Below are 24,537 nucleotides of genomic sequence, written 5' to 3' on the forward strand. Positions count from 1 at the left end.
GTCAGGGAACTAGATCCCACATGCTGCAACTAAGAGTTCGCACGCCTCAACAAAGATCCCGCGTGCCGCAACTAAGACCCCACGCAGCCAAATAAATAAATATTTTTTTAAAATTCTGTTTTCTTTACTGTCCCTAACAAATCATGTTCATTTCTGCTTCTGTGCCATGTGCTTTCTTTCCTTTAAAAGTACAAAGTCCTATCTTCCCCATGATGTGTTCACATCCTGAAGTTCAACACTCTGAAAATCAAAAGTTTTCTCATAACACCCTAATGACAAAATGTGACCTGAGCTGATCTGGATCCGTTTTGGTCTTAATTACCACAATTTCTATGAACAGTCATATACTTCAGTGCAGAAGTACTAAAGTGTTTGATTAAGGAGTCTTCTTTGCCAGCTCTTCTTTTTCTCCCTTAACTCTTAACACTGGAGTGCCCCCAGGGCATGCTCTTTCCTTTTCTATCTACACTAACTTCCTAAATGACCAGATCCAGTCTTTTGAATTTAAATGCCATCTAACACAGATGATTCAAAAATTTCTATCTCCAGACAGAGACCAGCTGAGACCCCTCCTGGAACTCCAGATTCATATATTTAAATGCCTACTTGACACACTGACTAGATAGTTAATAATTAGGCACTTCAAGCTTAACATGTCCAAAGTCAATATACCTTCGCCAAGCTCCCCAAATCTGTTCTTCCCACAGGCTTACTCATCTCAATAAATGCAACTCCAACCAGAAATATTTAGACCAAAAATTCTGAATCATCTGTGATTCCTTTCTTTTTCTAATGCCCCATATGTCCCCTCGGTAGGAAAAGTCTTCTTTACCTTCAAAATATATGTGGAACCTATTTCTCACTAATTTGACAGCTACCAATCAGATCCAACTGATAATATCTGCCCTGTACTATTTCAATAACCTCCTAACTGGTTCCTTGTTTCCACCTTTGTATCTCTTTATAGTCTTCTCAACTCAACAGCAGGGTAATCCTTTTAAAGCCTGTATCATATCATGTCACTCCTCTGCTCAAAAACCCTTTCAATGGCTTCCCATCTCACTCAAAGTAAAAGCCAAAGTCTTTACAATGGTCTAAATTCCCTACAATCCCCTCTACCTCTCTTCCACCTCCTACCAGTCTCCCCACTTAGTTCCAAGAAGGGGGGGAGGGGCACAGGTATTCTCTTTCCGTTTTTCAAATTCAACAAAAATACTCCTACCTAAGGGCCTTTGCACTTATTATTCTACCTGACTAGAACACCCTTTCCCCAGATCACTGCATGGTTTGCTCTGTCACTTCCATCATGTCTTTGCCTAAATATAACTTATAGAAGAGGCATTCCCTTTACAAAATAGAAAAACACCCATCCCACCTCTTCTCACACTCTATCCTGTTTTATTTCTCCTGTGCTCTTTTCACCATCTGGTGTACAATATATTTATTTATTGTCTACACGCTTCCATTGGAATGTAAAGTCCACATGGAAGTGGATTTTTGTCAGCTTGGTTCAATGCACTATTCCAGCATCAAGAACGGTACCTGGCACATAGGTGGTAGTCAATAAATATTTAAATTAACCCCATGCCTTATGTGGGTTACATGTTATTGGCTTCAATTTGTTCCTTTTCTAGTTTTTTCCCTCCTCTTTCTTTCTTGTTTCTTAAATTCAAATGCCCATCCAGGGTTTCGTGTTACTAATGGTGAACTGATGGACCTGCCAAGTATCTTATTGGTTAGTTATTAAAAGAAATCCTTTTTGGAATAAAAACAAATAATAATTTATACAAAAACAACTACTTTTACATTCACTACTCACAAGTACACACATTTTAAAATTTCCCTATAATTTTTGATTTTCATAATGAAAGAATTACAGAAGTCTTAATGTATATTTATAAATATATAAAGTAGAATTTCCGTATTTCTTTCAAAGAACTCAAAGCATTTTTTACCAGCACTTACTCACTCTCAAAACATTCCAGAGAAGGGTTTGGAGAGCATGATTCTCTTCATTTTAAAAATGGAAAAAACTGAAACCAAGTGACACAGATTATTAAATAATAGCAAAGTATCAATAAACTGAAAAGAAAATTAATTTGAAAATATTGATCACTACCCTAGAAATGTATGTAGGAATAGAGAAATATTACGTTTCCTTAACTTGATCAAGGAGAAAAAAGAATAGTATCCTTAGGGCATATTCTGTGAATCCACTTAGGCAGTAAGACTGGAAAATCATGACTGGCAAACTCCACATACCAAATTTAAGTGTTTCTAGTAAAGATAAATCCAAGTTCTGAAGATACTTCACAACAAAGAATGCTTTTATCTGCTAAATGTAAACTGCCTGAAAAGCAGTCCCTACAGCAGCTGCCAGACATTGTTTTTGAACTTTCAAAGCAATGTTCTTTGTGAATGATATTCTTTCAGCTTTTGGAAAGATGTATCTATACAATCTAGGTTTTCCATCCAGGGGCAAGGATGCTATGTTGTTACACAACTTATTCTGGTTTCTACTATAATACATTCAATTTAAAACACAGTTGCAAGGAGAAACACAGAACTAAGAATGCTAGAATCTCTTCATTCATGCTCAAAGAGGCAAACTCAACATTCATCTCACGTGCAACTCTGGGATTTACATTTTCAAACCACTGAAACAATCCAAAACAGTCTAGCCCAAATTCAAGGGAAACTAACATTAATCTACAGCATGAAGCCCTTTTTCCCAGATGATTTTAGCTATGAACAAACTTTTTAGAAAATTGCTAATTACAGTTGACCCTTGAACAACAAGGGTTTGAACTGCACAGGTCCACTTGAATGAAGATTTCTTCAATAGTAAACTCTACAGTACTACATGATTTGCAGTTGGTTGAATCCACAGACGTGGAGGAACCGCATATACAGAGGGCTGACTATGTGGGTTTTTGACAGCTTGGAGGGTCAGCGCCCCTAACCCCCGTTTTGTTCAAGGGTCAACTGTATATATTTTCTAAGTACTACAAATATTGAGTCCTTACAGTGGGTTTAGCATTAGCAATTTAAAAATAATAAAAATACCAAAGTTTTACTGAGCTCTTAATATGTGCAAAGCTCTATGCTAAAAGTTTTATACAGATTATCTCATTTTAAGCCTCACTATCACCATGAGGTAGTTCCTATTATTCTTCTCTTTTTAGAGATGAAAAGACAAGTTAACAGCCAATAAAAGGTAGAGTCTAGATCTGTCTGGCTCCTCTTAAACACTATGTTATTCTGCCTCCCAAAGATCATTTTTAGTCCTGATCTTATTACTCCTCTCTGCTACATTTGGCATATTTGATATTTGAAACTCTCACCTGGCTGCTATGATCACACATTCTACTGGCTCTCCAACTACCTCTCTAACCAGTCCACCATTTCCTTTATGGATTCATCATTCTTAAACTATCCCTTCATCCATTCAATAAATATTTTCACAGTCTCTAAATATGTTTTGAGAATTGTGATACCCACTGTAGATATAGTCATAAGTAATACAAATATAGTCCTTGGCGTCATGAACTTTAAATTTAGCCGGGGAGACGGATGAATGACTTATCATACAAATATATATAACTTCTAATAAATGTGAAGGTACTACTATGTGAGGTAGTATATCAAGGAAACTTGGAGGTACGGGGAACATATCTTAGAAAAACATGTAACTATAAGCTGAGACCCAGTACGAGCAGGGAATAGCCAGGCAAAAGGTGGAGGTGAAAATGATCCAAAAATAGGGAACAGTGGGTGTAAAAACTCCGAGACTGTAAAGGTTAACAGTAGGTAAACCAAATGGAGAACGGCACAATACGAAAATGGAATGTTAAACGAAAATAGCTTGCAGAAGGCCTTGTTGGCCTACATGAAAGATATGGAATTCAAAAAGAAGCTCTGAAAAGCAGAGTAATGATACAATTTACATTTTAAGAAAACTTCTCTGGTTGCTGTGGAAGAATGCTTAGAAAGATAGTAAAAGTTGATTCTGGAATAACAGTCATAAGATTGACAGATTAGGGTAGTAGCACTGGAAATTTTTTAAGAATGGATGGATTAAGAGATATTTTAGAGGTATAATAGATATGATTTGTCAGTAAGAAGTAGGAGGGGAGGGAAATAAAATATGAAGACTTGAGCAATCAGAATTGTATGGTGGTACCATTTAGACACTCCTTAAACAACTATTTACTAAGTGCCCATTATGTAACAGAAACTTACAAAGCACTGCAAAAAAACACAAAAATCCTGCCCTCATGGGGCTAGCATTCTGTAAGTTGTTTGCCAGAATGACACAGAAGGGGAGATCAAGAGTTCAGTAATAAACGTGTTTAATTTTAGATGCCTGTGAAACATTTAAGTAGAAAGGTCAAGTAGACAGATGGAAATATAGGCACATGATATATACAGAGGGAGGCAGTATGACAATATATGAACATAAAATAAAAGGAGTTTTATAAGTTTTAGTTTTAACCTGGTAAGAAAGGTAATTTATCTTATTAACTTTCCCTAATACGTAAAAATAACATTTATTTTTTTTTTTGGATAAGTACATATCTAAAATTACCACAATGCAGACTAAACAATGTTTGCAGATTTTTAGCTTAAAATAAGTAAAATCTAGCTTGACTCATCTATGATAAATTTTCATTTTCCTTTGTGGTCTTTATTAAACATAGTTAGAGACTGTAATCATTGTTGTATTTCTCAACATTCAAAACCAGATATAAATCAACTATATAAAACTTTTAAAAATTCATAGCTCATTATGCATTTTAATTTGTCCTGGGTTTCATGCTCTTTAAAATTCTTATAAATGACCAAAATATTTCTTAGAATATTATTATATTAGCTAAGTAATCACAGTACCACCAGTTGATTAAGTCAGAAATGAGGGGATCATCCTTGACTTCTCAACCTAACACCAAAACCTGTGAAAACCACGTAAATAATTTTTGATTACACACAGTTCCAATTCCACTGCCACTGACTTGTCCAAAAAAACAATTCTTACCCAGAATATAGTAGTGGCCTTCCAACTCCTTTGTATATCCACCTTGCTTTCCTCCAGTCCCTTCCTCCAGCCAGAAAGATGATTTTTTAAATAATCTAATTATGTCATTTCTCCGCTTAAAACCTTTGGATGCTTTCATACTGACCTTTGGATATAAAAGTCCCCTATCCTAATCATAATTTATAACTTAAATTTTCAGTATGGTACAGTAGCTAAAGACACAAACTCTGGATCCAGAATGCACAGGCTCAGATCCCAGTTCTGGTATATTAATTTTGGGCAAGGCACTCTATGCCTTGTTCTCTCATCCGTGAATAGAAACTGTTGTTAGGATTCAATGAACTAATACATTAGTACTTACAGAAGTATTTCTCACACACACACACAGACACACACACACACACACCAGTGTTTACATTTACTTTTTTGTTATTATCAGCCCCTACCTAACTCTAGCCACATCATTTCCCACTCTTCTATAAGCACAGCAGGGGCAAATAAAACCCAAAAAAAGCAATAACATATGTGTGACATACAAGTGTTCTAAGTACTTTTCAGCTCCCCAAACGTCTCTGTCTTCCTCCTTCTAGGAGAACATAGTTACTTCTCTCTGCCTAGTACTCTTTTCTACCTGCTTCTTTGATGACTTGACTCATCCTTTCCATCTCAGCTTAAAGGTCACTTTATCAGGGAGACATTTCCTAACCCCCTAGACCAGGGGAGATCTCCCTGCTGGGGGTCATATAGCATACTGTAAGTCCCTTAAAACTTATCATACTAGTAAGCTATATGCTTAATATCCACATTTTACACTAGACCATTTGTTTCATGAGAATAAGAATCCTATCTGCCTTATCACTGCTATATCCTTAGTAAAGTTCCTGGACCATAAAAGGTATTCAAATAAATATCTATTGACTGAATAAGCCAACACGCATATTACTATATTTTTAATCACGTATATAGAGAACAGACAAAAAGAAAATTGAAATATTAAAGAACTGATATTTTAATTGTCTTTAAACACTATTTAATCTTATACTGTTTTTACAACTTAAAAAATAAGCTCTATGTATATCACCAGTAAAAGAGTAAGCAGTGTTCTAACTGGTTTAAGATGTTTTACATTAAACCACTGAATCACTGATGTCACATAAGTCACTGAAATCACAAAAAGCTAAAATATCTTCATGAAGATACCAAAAAAATTTGAACTATATCTCTAAATGACTTATACAACATAAACTACACTTAAAAAGCTGGACAAATTAAGCTTTTTTACTCAGCTACAGAACAACCCTTCATTTAAAAGATAGGGACAATCACCAACAATTCCTAACTTTCAAAGTACTCATCACCAGTAAATCTAGTTATTTTTATATTTATGAACTGTATATATTTCTTAAATTCCAAGATGCCACTGATTCTAAGAGGCTTCATGAATCAATGACCGCATTTTCAGGGGGAAATTTTTTTATAAACCACTACCACATTAAATGTAATTATCAGTTGTATTATTTCCTAATTTCAGAAACATTAAACTGGGAGGAAAGAATGTGTCTCATGACCAAAGAAATACTGTATTATACCAACAAACTACTTCAGAAACTCAGAACAGGAAAGTGAAATAGCAGACATAAATTATAACTAGTAAGCCACAAGAGGAAAATATACACAGAAAGAAGTCCCAAAGCTAATCCTGAGGAAAAAATTATACTTATCGACTGTCAGACAGATAATCTAATCAAAGCTTACTTAATTCTTCCTGACAAGCAAAGTTAACACAAATTGAATATATATAACTTCAACTGTTTTTTAAAGAAGGAAGGATAGGGACTTCCCTGGTGGTCCAGTGGGTAAGAGTCCTCGCTCCCAATGCAGGGGGGCCAGGTTCAATCCCCAGTCAGGGAACTAGATCCCGCATGCATGCCACAACTAAGACCCGGAGCAGCCAAAATAAATAAACAACAAAAAAAACCAAACAAATATTTTTTAAAAAATAAATAAAATTAAATTAAAAAAGAGGGATGGGTCCATGGGTGCAAGGAATATGTAGAGACATTGAACTCTATCCCTAGGGAATTCTAAAATGGCACCAGGAGGGAGATACAAGTTAACGTCAGAAAGATTTTCTCATTAGTGAATAATTACACTTTGGCCAGGATTAAGGGCTGTCAACTCAGGGCCAATCCACTTGGTTATACACTAAACAAAAGAATCGTTTCCAAGAGGGTACCATTTACATTGTAAATACATTACATTTATTTTTCATAAAACTTTTCTGTGGAAAAATTGGAGTCGGAATGTAAAATGGTGCAGTTGCTTTAGAAAACAGTCTGGCAGTTACTCAAAAGGCTAAACAGAGTTACCACATAACCTTGCAATTTCACTCCTAGGCATATACCCAAGAGAAATGAAAACATTTATCTTGGACTTCCCTGGTGGCGCAGTGGTTAAGAATCCGCCTGCCAATGCAGGGGACACGGGTTCGAGCCCTGCTCTGGGAAGATCCCACATGCCGCAGAGCAACTAAGCCCGTGTGCCACAACTACTGAGACCGCGTGCCACAACTACTGAAGTCTGCAGCGCCTAGAGCCTGTGTTCTGCAACAAGAGAAGCCACTGCCATGAGAAGCCCGCACACAGCAAGGAAGTGTAGCGCCTGCTCGCCGCAACAAGAGAAAGCCTGCACGCAGCAACAAAGACCCAACGCAGCCAAAAATAAATAAATAAATAAATTTATTAAATAAAAAGATTAAAAAAAATTTTATCTACACAAAAACTTGTACACAAATGTTCACAGGAACATTATCCATACAATGAAATGTTATTCATCAATGAAAAGGCATGAAGTAGAGTCATCCCTCAGTATCCGCAGAGAATTGGTTCCAGAACCCCTACAAATACCAAAATCCGAAAATACTGAAGCCCCTTATATAAAATGGCATAGTATTTGTGTATAACCTACATGCATTTAAATCATCTCTAGATTGCTTCTACTTCCTAATACAATATAAATGCTACATAAATAGTTGTAAATACAATGTAAATGCTGTATAAATAGTTGCGTGCAGCGAATTCAAGTTTTGTTTCTTGGAACTTTCCAGAATTCTTTCCCCCAAACATCCTATCTATCTATCTATCTATCTATCTATCTATCTATCTATCTATCTATCTATCTATCTACCTATCTACCTATCTATCTATGGCTGTGTCGGGTCTTCATTGCTGCATGCAGGCTTCTTCTAGTTGCGGCGAGTGGGGCTACTCTTCTTTGCAGTGCACGGGCTTCTCACTGCAGTGGTTTCCCTTGTTGTGGAGCATGGGCTCTAGGCGCACAGGCGTCAGTAGTTGTGGCACGTGGGCTCAGTGGTTGTGGCTCATGGGCTCTAGAGCGCAGGCTCAGTAGTTGTGGTGCACGGGCTTAGTTGCTCCACGGCATGTGGGATCTTCCCAGGCCAGGGCTCGAACCCGTGTCCCCTGCATTAGCAGGTGGATTCTCAACCACTGTGCCACCTGGGAAGCACCCCCCCCCCACAAACATTTTCAATCCATGGTTAGTTGAATGTGCGGATGTGGAACCCATGGACATGGAGGGCCAGATGTACTGATACATGCTACAACATAGATGAACTTTGAAAACATTATGTTAAATGAAGGAAGCCAGTTCCAACAGACAACATTGTAAGACTCCGTTTGTATGAAATGTCCAAACTCAGCAAACCCATACAGAAAGTAGATTAGTGGTTACCTAGGGCTAGGGTAAGAGGGGAATACCTGGGATGGGGAGTGACTGTGGGTACCAAGATGCAATGTTCTAATATTAGATAGTGGAGATGGTTGCATAACTATATGAATATGTTAAAAACCACTGAATTGTATGCTTCAAATTAGTGAATTGTATAGTACATGAATTATACCTCAATAAAGCTATTTAACATTTTTCTGGCAGATCAAAATAAAGTTTCTTGTGGAAGGGGTTCCCTTCCTACCTTACATAAAAACAGATTATGGACTAGTGGCAGTCCTGAAAAAACCTTTTTCAATTAACAGATTTCAATATGGCAAGAAGCTGATTTATTTGATATGTTTGTTGCATGTTGACCTAACTGGTTATCCATTTGGAGAAAACAAAGTTAGAACCATTCCTCATTAAACACAAGAGTAATTTCCTCATGGACTTCCCTGGTGGCACAGTGGTTAAGAATCCGCCTGCCAGTGCAGGGGACACGGGTTCAAGCCCTGGTCTGGGAAGATCTCACATGCTGCGGAGCAACTAAGCCCATGCGCCACAACTACTGAGCCTGCATGCCACAACTACTGAAGCTGTGCACCTAGAGCCCATGCTTCGCAACAAGAGAAGCCACCACAATGAGAAGCCCGTGCACCGCAGCGAAGAGTAGCCCCCACTCACAACTAGAGAAAGCCCAGGCACAGCAACGAAGACGCAATGCAGCCAAATTAATTAATTAATTAATAAAAAAAAGAACAATTTCCTCATGGATTTAAGAACTATATGTACAAATAAAAGCACTTGAAGAGTATTGGTGAATATTTCTACAGCCTATGGTTGAGAAACCTTAAGCAAATCAGGAAACTAGAAACCATAAAGGAAAAAAGTGACCAATTTGATTACATAAAAGCATTATATACCGTAATGTAAGATGTAAACAAAATCAAGGACAAACAATAGACTAGGAGAAAATATAATGAACATGAAAAAGGATTAATATCTCTAACATACAAAGTTATTCTATAAACTAGTATGTAAGAAAAGACATACAGGAGATATGCACAGGCAATTACAGAAGAGATAGAAATAATTAGAAACATAAAAAGATGATCTACCTCACTGGTAGTCAGGGAGGTGTGAATTAAGATATTTTTCACTCATCACTTTGGTTGAAATTTAAGACTGATAACAACTAATACTGGCAAGGTGGAAAGAGGGCCCTAGTGGCCACCATCATTTAGGAAAGTAATCTTTTCTATCATAGAAAAATAAAAGCAGCAATAAAAGAATATTTATTATAGCAGTCCTTGATGTGCTACATACACAAAAACAGTTAAATATATATATATACACACACACAAATATACAGCCATGTATGCTATTTTTAAGTAAAAATACACGCATGATCTCATATTTGTAAAGAGTAGAAAAAAACATATGTATTTGTATGCACGTAGAAATAAATATGGATGATTATACATCAACTGATAGCACTGGTTACTTCAGGGGAAAAGGTTTGGAAGTAAATGGGAAAAATCTTGTTTATAAATATTTTTTTCCTTGACCTGTTACAGAATTTGTGTAAGTTTTATAATTAAACACAAATCCAATAAAAACATATTTTTAAAAGATTTGAAATATACGTAGGTACCATATGCACACACCTCTCAAGTCTTGCTCATATATACATGAAATTGAGAAAACTAACCCAATAGCTTTTGGATGTACTTTCTAACTCCATTACCTTAATACTGACTAGCTATTTTCTTAATATATTCCTCTCCTTTTTGTTTCCATTCAATAGACTGACACCTACTACACACCTCTTTATCTTTTTATTATTGTTTTATTGTGGTAAGAACACAACATGAGATCTACCAAATTTTTAAGTGTACAATACACTATTGTTGACTATACATACAATGCTGTACAATAAATCTCTAGAGCTTATTCATCTTGCTTGACTGAAACTTTATGCCTATTAATAAGTAATTCTCCATTTCCTCCTACCCACAACTACATGCCTCTTCAAACTAGATCAGGAAAACAAAAGACAAATGGGACTTTATGAAAAATGAGAACTTCTGTTCATCAAAAGACACCATCTAGAGAGTGAAAAGGGAAGCCATACATTGGATGACGATATTTGCAACGCATATATTTGAGAAAGGAATTGCATTCAGAATATATATTAAGAGCAGGTACTTCACAAGAGGATGTCCAAACATCCAACGCACACATGAAAAGTTGCTTAAACTCACCAGTCATGAGTGAAATGCAAATCAATACCAATGAAATACTATTACCCACCAAAATGGCTAAAATTAAAAAGAATGGCAACACCAAAAGCTGGGAAAGATGTGGAGCCTGATAAAGTTATAAAGTCATAAAATCAACTTGGAAAACCGTTTGATAGTATTTACTAAAGATAAAAATATGCTTACCCCGTGGCCCAGCAATTCCACTCCTAGGTATATGCCAAAGACAAATGAGTGCATACTGTTCACCAAAAGAGGGGAGGTGGCCAGGTAAGGCTTCACAGCATCAACTTGAACTTTGTCTCAGAAGTTGGGTAGGTGTTCTCTAAGCAGCCAGGCACTGGGAGGAACATGAAAGTCATGGAGATATAAACGAACCGTGTATGGGAATGATGACAGTTCCAAACAGCTGAAGCACAAGGGTAGGAAGCCCAGTGAGACACAAAGCTAAAGAGGTAGGCAGGATCTTGAAGAGTGCTAAAGAGTGTATCCTGCCAAGGCACATGGTCAGGTTTGGATTCAGAAATCGCATGCATTTCAGAGACGTATGTGGGATATAGCTAGGGAGGCTTGGTAAAAGTATGCTGGAAGCCAATCAGGGTGGGTCACAGATAGACGATTATCACTTTGCTGCCATTTTACTGATTTTGGAGAATTACTTTTCTTATACCCAGTCTGCCATTCTAACATTGGTATGTTGCTTTAACTAATGATTCTCCAGAAATTATTGCATTATCAAAATGGTGAAGAGAAAAAGAAGGTGGACAGATAACAGACAGTACAGCAAAGATTTACTTAAACCACCATCTAACCGCCACCATCCCATGTGAGTTTATGTCCATTTTTAAATGCAGTCCCTGTTGAAGAACAGGTAAATAATGCAACTGTCATTCCATAACATTCATAATTAAGATGCTTATGAAACAAGAAACTTGGAGGTGGCCATTTTTAATCACCTAGTTCTAAGTCTCAGTAAATAGTTTCCAGATTTGTGTGGAACAGATTCATCTAGAAATATTTTTCGAGGCTTATCTGAATCCCAAATCATACTACTTTCTTAAACATCTCAATTCTACTTAAGAAGATCGCCTCTAACTATCTGGAAATTTTTGTTAATGTTTTCTTAAGGACACCATTTACATGGACGAGAACAGGCTCTCTAATACATACGAATGATAATTCTGACTTAGACTTAGGAAAAAGAAATCATACATGATATGGATCCTTAATTCTCTGGTGATTTCTGTAAAACAGCAACAAGAGATCAGAAAAACTCTAGGGAACATGTTGTTACTAGAAAAGTTTCCCCTCAATGTTCTGGAATTAATTCCTTTTCCTGGACTGACAAAGTCCAAAACTACCAGCCTTTTAGGCACAGTGCCAATTCAACAGATGGGCCCTACATTTTCCTAATGGTAGAGGTGGATCGGCAAGTGTGAAGTCATGTGCTCAAGCAAGAGGGTATGTTTCATGCATTAGCTAAGAGGATTCCTGATAGGTTTTTAAATCAACAACAAAAAACCTAGGCACTTCCCTGGTGGCGCAGTGGTTAAGAATCCCCCTGCCAATGCAGGGGACATGGGTTCGAGCCCTGCTCTGGGAAGATCCCACATGCCATGGAGCAGCTAAGACCATGCGCCACAACTACTGAGCCTGAGCTCTAGAGCCCGCAAGCCACAACTACTGAGCCTGCTTGCCCAGAGCCCGTGCTCCGCGACGAGAAGCCACAGCAATGAGAAGCCCGCGCACCGCAACGAAGAGTAGCCCCCATTCACTGCAACTAGAGGAAGCTCACACGCAGCAATGAAGACCCAACGCAGCCAAAAAAAAACAAAAAACAAAACACCCTATACACTGTGATTGCTTTTATTGTCTGTTATTACTATTCCTTCCTATTTCTGACACCTCAAATATATTTTAATAGAGCCTTACCCACATCCAGAAAAACATGTCCTGCAAAATGCAATAAGTCAACCTAAATGATATTAAGCCCCTAATAGTTACAAGTATTAGTTACATCTTACAAATGTATTCTAGGAGGTTAGATATGTTGACTAATTAAGTCCACAGATGAAAAACCAGCTTAATAAAAGGAAGGTATAACAATGCCCAATGATAGGCTACATAAGAAATTAGGAGACAGCTTGATCTCATTCTTACTCTGTAAATTTTCAAAGCTAGAAATTGTTATCATGTTAATGAGTAAGCAGCTTCATGTCTTTTGACACCTCATTCATTACTTTATAAACTTGTATTTATTTGTTTTACCTTATGTTGCCCGCCACAACGGATATCTAGGAAGCTAATGACCATTCTGGCCATCTTTTCAGAGTAACCAAGTAGAAATAGGCACTCTGGTTCTTAATTTCACATAAAATGAGTGTTCTGAGCTCTGCGACACAAAGAGCTATTTAACAGATAAAAGAATAGCAATTTGTACCTCAACCATTTTATTTTTGTCTCTCTGTCTTGACTAGTTAGTACTTGCTAGGTTTTCTTAGTCAGCAAAGTATTATCCCTAAAATTATCAAAAGATTCTTTCAACCCTGGCATTTTTAGTTAAGTGTCAAGAATACTCCACAACTCAGTCCAAGAACTTCATCTCTTCTCTACATTCACTATCCAGGTAATCTCATGAAGTCCCATGGCTCTAAACAGCATCTCTACACTGACCAACTCCCAAATTTACATTTGCCCCAACCTCGAGACTTACATATCCAACTGCCCTACTCAATATCTCAACCAGAAACATTTAATAGAAAACTTGAAGTCAGTATATCCAAACCAAACTTAATATCTGCATTCCTGCAACCTGCTTCTCCCAGTGTTCGTCATCTCAGTAAATAGTATCCAAATGTTAAGGCCATCACTGGAATCATTCTTGACTTACTCTTTTACTCAGACCACACACCCAATCCAGGTTATCCTCCCTACTACCTTCAAAATATATCCCCAAACCCATCTCCCTGATAACACTTTAGGTTCAACTCATAATCATCTCTTGCCTCAAATATCACAACCTCCTACTAACTGATCACTCTGGTTGCATTACCCTTGCCTTCCAAAGTGTATATATTAGATCAAGTCACTTCCCTGCTCAAAACCTCCCAATAGCTTCCTATCAAGTCCAGAATAAAACCTAGACACTTAGTCAAGTCTTAAAAGTCCCTACATTATCTAGGCCCTGGCTACCTCTTCTCCCTATTTTCTATTATTCTTCCCCACATTGTTTTCTCTGTTCCAGCTCTTTCCCATTTCTGAAATACACCAAACACACTACTGCCTCAGCACTTATGCTTATGCCCCAGACAGATTCACGGGGTCCTTCGTATCATTCAGATTTCTGCTCAAATACTACTGCCTCAAAGGACTTCCCTAACTACCTAACATCCCCTTACCTTGTTTACATTTCCTTTACAACACTTATCACTGAAGGACGTCCCTGGTGGTCCAGTGGTTAAGACTCCGTGCTGCCAACGCAGGGGGCCTGGGTTCGATCCCTGGTCAGGGAACTAGATCCCACATGCCACAACTAAAAGCCCACAGGCCGCAACTAAAAGATTCTGCATGCCACAACGAAGACCCCGCTTGCTGCAAGTAAGACCCGACACAGCCAAATAAATAAATAGTAAAAAAACAAAACACTTATCACTGGAATGCTATGACATCATATCCATTTATACAATATCTATCTTACCACTCACTAGAAAGTGAGTACCATGATGGCAGTGATTCTTGACTATCATTATTCTCTGCTCTATCCCCCAGGCTTAGCACAGTACTTGGCATAAAGTACAGTTCTCCCTCGGTATCTGCAGGTGGTTGGTTCCAAGACCCCTCACAGATACCAAAACCCAAGGGATGCTCAAGTCCCTTATACAAAATGGCATAGTATTTCCATATAACCTAAGCACATCCTCCTCTATACTTTAAACCGAGGGTCCTCAACCCCCAGGCTACAGACCCGTAGTGGTCTGCAGCCTGTAAGGAACCAGGCCACACAGCAGGAGGTGAGCAGCGGGTGAGTGAGCAAAGCTTAATCTGCCACTCCCCATCGCTCACATTACCACCTGAACCATCCCCAGCCCATCCATGGAAAAATCGTCTTCCACGAAACCAGTCCCTGGTGCCAAAAAGGTGGGGGACTGCTGCTTTAAACCATCTCTAGACTACTTATAATATCTAATGCAATGTGTATGCTACATAAATAGTTGTAAATACTACAATGTAAATGCTATATAAATAGTTGACAGCATGAGGCAAATTCATGTTTGCTTTTTGGAACTTTCTGGAATTTCTTTTCCCCCAAATATTTTTGATCTGTGGTCGGTTGAGTCCGCAGATGCAGAACCCATGGATACGGAGAGCCAACTGTATACAATCAATACTTGTTGAATGCCTTCTGTTGGAAGGCACAGGAGGCAGAATGCTGGTTTTTATCTGACTCTGAACAAAGGACTTAACCCACTGATACCCCAAAGGCCTAACTGTCCAATGGACTGCCTTGATAAAACACAGGCACACAATAAAGATTCCTCAAGATTTAGAGTTTTCCTAGAAATGATTTGCTCTGGCATAAAATAACGTATCCCAAGAAATCTTTACTATACCTTAAGAACGAGTTTTGCTTGAACCACATGTAACATGATGGTAGCAATATGTTAAATCAATACTGAAAGATCTTGTCCTGGAGAAGGAAAAGGAAAATGCCCAAGTGATTCTTAACCACTGCACCACCAGGGAAGTCCCGTGACCAGCTTTAAAAAGAGAACTGTCTGGCTTCCCTGGTGGCGCAGTGGTTGAGAATCTGCCTGCTAATGCAGGGGACACGGGTTCGAGCCCTGGTCTGGGAGGATCCCACATGCCGCGGAGCAACTGGGCCCATGAGCCACAACTACTGAGCCTGCGCGTTTGGAGCCTGTGCTCCGCAACAAGAGAGGCCGCGATAGTGAAGAGGCCCGCGCACCGCGATGAGGAGTGGCCCCTGCTTGCCGCAACTGGAGAAAGCCCTCACGCAGAAACGAAGACCCAACACAGCCAAAAATAAATATAAAAATAAATAAATAAACAATAATTTAAAAAAAAAAGAGAACTGTCATAACTAAACCCAATTCTGTTCAAAGACTTAAGGTTCTCCACCCCAAAATATTCACACAGTGAGATATATTCCTGTTCACTTTGGAGACAAATCCTTGATTTGGTAAGAAGGTAAAATGAAGCCAAACACAAACGCCTAACCTTGAGTTAAGTGGAAAAAAACAAAAGTAGAATTCACATGTGAGGAAAATAAGATAAACCGAGAATCAGGAAAAAGCATGTATACATGTAAATAAGTTGTTTATACACACTTTCACAAAGGTATTTTACATATTCTTACCTCCTATAAGAAATATATATAAGGGAGGTCATTTGCTTTCCTTAAAAAATTTCTCTTTTCAGGAAATGAAATAACAGCAAATCTGTATTATGCACTTGCTACATGACATAAATTATGCTAAGAACTTACACATATTATCTCATACAATCCTCCAACAATCCTTTGCTATAAGTATTATCATCATTTTACAGTCAAGGAAACCAAAGACCATAAGTATTTTGCTAAAGGTTACATAGTAAGTAGCAAAACTGGAATCTGAGCTTACTCAATTTGATATTTTTTTGGTCCACACTGCTTGCGGGATCTTAGTTCACTGACCAGGGATTGAACCCGTGCCCCCTGCAGTGGAAGCGCAGAGTCTTAACCACTGGACTGCCAGGAAAACCCCTCAATCAGATTTTAGAGTCCACAGTCTTAATCACTATTTGAAATTTGCAACAAATTGAGGAGAAATATACCAATGTGGAGGCTGGGAGACTTTTCATTATTAAGAAAAGCAATTATACATTATTTTATTTGGCTGGGTAACTATTGTAGACAAGGCCTGATTAATTAAATGCTGAAGGAGTGTATTCTAGTAAAAATTTTCTGAGTAACTAAAAGAGAACCAATCATTTTCTTGATTTGAATCTTTGTTAAAATTACCTTTAACTGTAAGAATATACTATTTTGTGTAAGTAGAGTGTACTGAGCATAGTTCCATCTTTATTTTTCTGATGATCTCTAAGCACAAAGGCCAACCTTATATAGCACTGAAGACACAGGAAATCATAGGGGAATGGGTGGAAAGTTCTATAGTGATTCAAATTACAGTCCCCTGAACTCATTCTGCTATGTTATATTCACTTTCATACCCTTGCAGATGACCTTCCTCTACCTAGAATGCTCTTGCTATACCTTACTGAATAACTCATATTTATCCTTTAAAACCTGTCTCTTCCCACTGGTCAGAAGCCATCCCTAACCTTTCCTTTCTCCCCACAGACTTAATAACTTTCTCCCCTCTCTACCTGGGAGAAATGTATTACATCATATGTTAAGTTTGTTAACATGATGTTCCTCTTACTAGATTCACAACTTGCTTCAGGCAAAAAACAAACCAAAAAAAAAATCCTGATTTTTTCCCAACACCTAAGCACAGAAATGAGAATGGAGGAAGTACTGAAAAAATGTTAGTTGGCTGAATGATGAATGAATCAATGAACAAACAGAAGAATTACTGTTCAGAAGAAATTAAACCCTGATTTGCTCTATATTTGAGGGTTTTTTCCCCCTTAAAGTTAAACACACACTCAGAATTATTTTTATAATTAACTTAAATCTCTAACTAATTGCAGCTTTAAGGTGATTGCTCTTTTTTCTTTGATATGCTTCTGCATCTAAACTTTAACTTTCCAACTTGTGTTATCATTTAGTTATCAATCATATACATGGACTCTCTATTTGTTTGAGATTCTTATTCTCCAATCTTTGTATCCTCATATATATATATATTATATATATAAAATATTGTTCAACCAATAATGATTATACATGATTAATTCACTCTCCCATTTTCTCAAATGTCAGAATTAGCAGTTTTTCTTTCAAAGACAATCTTTTAAATTGTCTCCATTAAGCCCTGTTAAGCTTTAAATGTTACTATTTAAACTCTAGGGCTTTCATTTTCAGCAGTGCTGAATTTAAGAAACCTTATCATAAGGAATGTCTCTACCACATTCCCAATGTCATTTACACCAAGAAGCCATGATACAGCTCCTTTATAATCTGACACACTGTCCACCTGTGGTCTTAGGACAAATAAAACTGAATGAGAGGAGTGATTTGGTATCAAGTGTAGAAAAGATAGAACAAAATGTAAAACAAGAAGATTAAGTCAAAGATTCATGATTTATTTACTGTGGGACTATAACATAAGAAATAACAAAAGGTAAGTTGACCAAACTTTCATTAGTGATGGAATTCACATTCATCTGTCAGCCTTTTCTAGAAGGAAAGGATATACATCTATATTCTACTTTACTAGCAACCACTTCAAATCTCTATACTGTTTCATCTTCATAACTCAATAGGAATATTTACTTTCTTTTTCTACAGTATTTCTACTCATCATAACCATGCTCTGTAACATGGTTCATATTTAGCAGTTTAAGCAATGAAATGTATTTTGGTGGGGTTTTTTTGACATGTATTTTCAAACATCCACAAACAGAATTTCAAAACGCAAAACAAGGTGTATTTCATTCTCTTTAAAAAGCAAGTTGATTTTAGACCAATTTCAGCTCCTATTCAACATCACCAGTATCATCTGATTTCTTTGTGGTAACTAGATCCAGTTAGAAAATCAAGAGGAACCAAGAGTAACCAGAAAATGTTTTTAGCATCTTGTCACTATGACTAAAAAAACAAAACAAACGAAAGAACTAAGAGACATTATTTCTCACTCGTGGGTTTGAACAAAGCTGATAAACTTTTCTAGGAAACACAGCAACTAACTGCATTTTTCAATGCAAACATCTAAAGGCAGTGAGGTAAATTTCCATTCAGCTCATTTCTTTTAGTTTGCAGAGGGAACTCCTATTGACAGGTAATACAGATTGGAAGTATTTGGTATGAATAGTGTAGTTCCAACTATCATCAGATAGTTTATTTAAAAAGTTATATAAACCTAACTATGGGGAAATAATTCCCCATTTAAGAGTGAAAAGAATGTACACACTGACTTTATGGATGAAATGATATAACATCTGGAAGATTCACTTCAAAATAAGCAAAGCGAGGGAGGAGGAAGAGAGGCTAGTAGATGGGATATAGTGTGATAACTGGGTGTGAATAACTGTTGAAGCTGGATGTTAAGTACATGAGAACTCTATACTATTCTTTTCATTTCTGTATATGTTAGAAATTTTCCACTTAAAAAAAGGAACAAAATTAAATTAAAAAAAAAGTATACACTCCTGTCATTAACTTGCATATGTCTGAGAGCAAATGACTAAAAACTATGGAAAGCAAAAACTATTAATGCTAAAAATAAAATTTTATATACTCTTCAAACATAAATAAGTTAGATGCTCAAAGAAGGAAACAGAACTCTGAAATAGCAATAAGATTATTAGTTAAATTTCATCATTACTTGAAGCCATAATTTATTATGTTGTGTCAACATCACACTGCCGGGACTTCCTGATGGCCCAGTGGTTAAGACACCGAGCTTCCACTGCAGGGCGCACGGGTTCAATCCCTGGTTGGGGAATTAAGATCCCTCAAGCTGGGTGGCGTGGCCGAAAAATAGAAGGAAAAAAAAAAAAAAATCACACTGCTATCAACACCCCCAATGAGACAGTCACTAAGAAAGTGATTTCTTTTTTTTTTTAAGAAAGTGATTTCTAAACCATGAAATGACAGTTATCATTAACTAAGATGACAAATCATAAGTATGAAAATCTAACCTCTCCAAACGAAAGAATATAAACCAAATAAATTACAAGTAATTTAAAGAAAGATGATTTTTTTTAAAAAGACTAGCAATATAGCTCAAAACAAAAACTACTTTCGTTTCCCTCTCTTATGATAGCCAGGGTTAAGATATCTCATGCCTCTGGAAAGGCTGGCACAAAGTAGACCTCACAGTGCATTACAATATAAGGTAATATAAGGTGTTATGTTACCTTTAATAGACTCAGATCAACATGCATAACTCAAGAATATGAAATTATTTAATGGAGACGCACCACCTACACATATGGTAAAACTTTTCCACTGTGTGCAGGTAGATCATTTTAGGCAGGACTGAATGTGTCCAAATTCTTTATTTGTATGGCATGGAAGACTTAGAATAAAGCCTCAAGTGGTACTGCTAATACTATGAAGACACAGTGCTTAGCAAGATATAGGGAAGTTATACTCCATATTTTAGAATACAACTCAAGAATGGGACATGAAAATCACTTTCTATTCTCGATCCTAAAGATCCTGTGTATTTTTTGTAATTATTGCAAGCATTGTTTTTTTAAATTGTGAAGTATGTCATACATTATAGGAGACTATATACATATGTTATGCATATGCACAGATATAGACACACTACACACACATATATATGACATATTAAAAAAAAAAAAAACCATGAACCTACTACCCAAGTTAAAAATTACAGAAAGTATTAAACTTTTCACAAATATACATGACATTCTTACACAGAGGACATGACAATAAAGAGACAATCAAACCATTTTTCTTAAGATATCTCCATTATCTTACTGAATCCTGTAATCTGTACTATTAAAACACCTTTCTGAATTTCTTTTCTTTAAAAATTAATAATTATTTTTAATTTTCAGTACTAGATTCATGGATAGTCTGTCAAATAGCTACTGGATTTCATCCCAGAAGTGTTGTCTAGATACATGCATATCCAAAATGACATTAAGACCTTTTTACATAAACTCGCTATAGAAATACATCCAAGACAAGATCAGGAATGCTACCAACATTTGCCTCCTTTTCAAACCAGAGTTCCTTCAGCCCAAAATATCAAATGATACTAAAACTCATTTTTTAAGCTACAAAATTGCATACAGAATGTGAAGACTTTGTAACTTCCTAAGAATAATAGCAAAACCTCTCTGCAACTAAGTCACGAAATCTCAACTTCTAGGAAAATGCTTCAATCCACCTTGCCCTTTAGAAAGCCCCCACTATCACGCAATTCATAGCTTCAACAGGATTAGAATAGCTTCAAGGACAGAAGCCATATATTATTCATCTTTGTGTCCCCTGCATAAAAATAACTCAGTAACATTTGTTATAACTAAGATAAATGCCAGGAAATGAGCTTCAAAACACCTCAGTCCCAATGCAAAACTGGAAAGAGATGAGTTTGAGAATACAAATTATTATAATGAAAAAGAATAAAGCTATAAACATTTGTGTTATATTCTCTTATCACCTAATTCAGAATCATGTATTAACACTGGAGAAATCAATCTGCAAAGAATAAAGAATAAAAAACAAAGATCTTAAAGTTCTCATTATTGCCAGCATGCTCAAACACTGTCAAAGAACCTTTCACCTTGAACTCGTACCAACATCTCTACCCCCAAACAAAACTATTTAAAAAAAAAAAAAGGCTTTTAAATGAGACCTGAATATAAATTGGTTCTATCAATACTTCACTACAATTTAAGTTTCTGAAATTTGTATGCATAATTTGTGCGACTGTACTCATGCTCATTTTCTACAGTGAGGGTTTTTTCATCAGATTCTCAGAAGAATAAGTGACCCCAAAAAACTTTTAAGAACCACTAGTCTAGCAAATCAAAAACATTCCATTTTCCAGAGAAATAGTTAAGTTGGCTTAATTCAAGTATTCTTCCCTCATATTCATAGAGGGGATCCTTAGTACAAAATTAGCCTGTGGAAGAATTTCTTCAGCCAAGCCAAAAAGTTCCAATATCCACAGGCACATATTATCAACAATTCCAGATCCCAAAAACAGTTTACTCGGAAATGCCAAAAGAAAATGCAAAAGGCGGCACACTATCACAAACTGGCCACCCTATTAGATGCTTAAATACACTTGTATCCTTCCATAGTAAACTGTCTGGAAGATCTAAATTCCCTCCAAACTGAATAGGCTTTTTAGGAAGGTTTTCTAGTTTCAACTCCACACTGACCTGTGAGCCTCACTCGACTCAATATGTATCACTGTCTCAATATTTATCACTGTCAAGACAAATCCCCTCATATGTACCCAGGCTGTTTCAACAGGGTCACCTTGATTATTCCCACCCCAAGGCAGGGAGCATTTACTGAATAGTTATTCAATAAATATTTGTTGAGTGAATGAAAGAAGATCCTTCCTCCCTTAAAGTTAAGCTGTCGGCCCCCACGCAGCTGCTATGGTACCAGTTAAACATGCCTCCCTCAAACATACAAGCTAAAGTGTCAGAAATGCTCTGCTTCCTCCATAAACAGAAAGTAATACAGTCATGGAATACCCATTTCTCACGGGCTAACCTGGCAAGGACAACCAATGTTCTGTCTGACACAACTGATCTCTACCAAATACCATCCAACCAGTCAATATGCCCCTATCTTTCCAATAAACTCAGATCTGCCTGACAAAGACCTCCTGAGACGCCATGGTATGGTGAATATACTACTGGACTAGTAGTCAAAATATCTGTTATAGACCCAAGTTTGTCACCAATTTAACACATGACCTTGGAAAAATTATCTCTTTATGCCTCAATTTGCTATTTTGTAAAATGGGAGGAAACACCCATCCCACCATTTTCACAGAGATTTATTTAGGATCACAAACTGCAAGAGCATTCTGAACAATAAAAAAGCTTTATTCCATTATAAAGTGTTAATATAAACTCAGATCAACAAGAAGGCCATCCATTCTTTATACCCTCATAGTAATTGTTCAAGTAAAAATGTTCTGGGCCTTCACATCTACACAATTCACTCTATTCTAAGGAACAAACTATTCTTAAGAATAACTGGCTATGACAAGTTTCTCCCATCCCTGACCCCACATTTACATGCTGTATTTGTAGAATACTGCCATGACTTCTCTTTCCCAGCAAGTATTAACGCACTCCCAAACCCTAAAATACACACACATATCAACCAGCAGGGAACACCCCAAGTTTTATTTTTAAAATAAGCTAACTTATAAGTGGAACTCCATTACACTTATACAAATACAAGCAAACTCTTCCGGAACACTTTCCTTCCTCGCATACACACACAAACACAGCCGCTATACACCAACATACCATCTGTCTTCTAGACCAAAAACATGTCTTTCAATGCACAAATTAGCCAGTAACATTTATTAAACTTGTAACACTGAGATCATTCTATCCTTCCTACATACAGTTCAGCGTGTCAGGGACACCACAGATTTGATCGTACAGGTAAACTACCCTCAGAAGATCTTTCCTCCTGCCGCTCTTATCCCTTAAACGAAACAAACAGGACTATGGGGGATGCCCCAATCCTACCTCCACAACAAACTAACCTGTCAGGGGCACAGCCGACTCCGCCTCCACTCGCTTACTTTCCCGCCCCCTCCCCCAAGCCAGGAGTCCGCCTGTCAGGGACACCCCTTCACCCCCGCCAGGAGGGACTTCCCGGTAAGCTCAGGATCCCCTTCCCTACTCTCCCCTCCCCCATCCTTACCACCGCTCTCCCGGAGGTCCAGGTCCGGGAGATGACAGTAGCTCCCAGGAAGCCAAGGACTAAGTCGCTGAGGGAGTACCTAGGCCCAAAGGCCTCCCCAGGCGGTTCTACTCACCGTGTCAGAGGCCGAGGCCGAGAGAGATGAGAGTGCAGGGAAGTGGGGAAGAGGGGGCGGCCGCCACCAGGCTCCTCCGCTTCCCTTGGTCCACAGCGGATCCCTCCCGCTTGTCAGGAGGCGGCCAGCGGGTGAGCGGACTGGCGGAAATGCGAGAGAGGAGAGGGAAAAAGCGTGGGGCTAAGCGGGGGAAACTGAGGGGAGGCGGGTCCCGCAACCGAGACGAGGATCGTCTCCCCCTCCGCAAAGCGAACCCAAAATGGCGGCGGGAGCGGCGGCGGCAGAGCGGCGGCGGCGGCAGCTCCTTGGGAGGGAGGGAGCGAAGGGCGCCTCGTGCCCCCCCACCTCCCACTCCTCCCTCCTCGCGTTTTCCCCCTTCGTCCTCCCCCCTCACCCGACTCGGGCGGCGGAGCGCGCACGGCCGCCCGCACGCGCCAGAGTGTATCTGGGCTCGTCGCTCGCTGCTCCCACCAACCACCGCCTTCGGCCGCCTTGCGCGCCCGCCAGCCAGTACGCACTCGCTCTGGGGCGCCTCCTCGCACAGTCCCCCACTTCCCCTCGGCCCCTGTCAACCCAGCTCTGCCGCGGGCCCTCACGCGTACCTTCGGCAGCGAGAGCCCAAGCCTCCTCCTCCACCTCCTCTCCTCTCCTCCCCCCCCTTCCCCGCCCCCACTGCCACCAACCGCCGCCACTGCCGCCGCCGCCTCCTCCTCCGCCGGCCCCCCCCCCCCAACAAACCCTCCACCCCTCGCGCGTGCGCCTCCCACAATCCCCCCGCGGGACTGTTCCATTCCTGTCGGCTGCAGAAGCGGGGGAGAAAACGACA

At 38.5% G+C, this 24,537-nt stretch overlaps 1 protein-coding gene and 1 non-coding gene across 9 annotated transcripts in view; one reads left to right on the plus strand and one right to left on the minus strand.

The window, feature by feature from the left end:
- The window catches only part of ASH1L (ASH1 like histone lysine methyltransferase), a 209,302-nt gene that overhangs the window by 184,605 nt on the left and 160 nt on the right, over positions 1-24,537 (minus strand). Inside the window, exons 1-3 of one of the 8 annotated variants that reach the window (XM_068540954.1) lie at positions 24,395-24,441; positions 23,712-23,851; positions 11,212-11,365 (exon numbers count right to left, since the gene is read on the minus strand). The gene's annotated coding sequence lies outside the window, so the exon portion shown is untranslated. Of the gene's footprint in view, positions 1-11,211; positions 11,366-23,711; positions 24,021-24,105; positions 24,288-24,313; positions 24,360-24,394; positions 24,442-24,537 lie in introns of those variants that run through there. The other 7 variants (XM_068540956.1, XM_068540957.1, XM_068540958.1 and 4 more) reach the window with 7 other exon arrangements.
- On the plus strand, positions 14,465-14,537 carry TRNAG-GCC (transfer RNA glycine (anticodon GCC)). The gene has a single exon. It is a non-coding gene; the product is annotated as a tRNA-Gly (tRNA).

The sequence above is a fragment of the Eschrichtius robustus genome, chromosome 3 (assembly GCF_028021215.1).
Source record: "Eschrichtius robustus isolate mEscRob2 chromosome 3, mEscRob2.pri, whole genome shotgun sequence".
NCBI classification, from domain to species: domain Eukaryota; kingdom Metazoa; phylum Chordata; class Mammalia; order Artiodactyla; family Eschrichtiidae; genus Eschrichtius; species Eschrichtius robustus.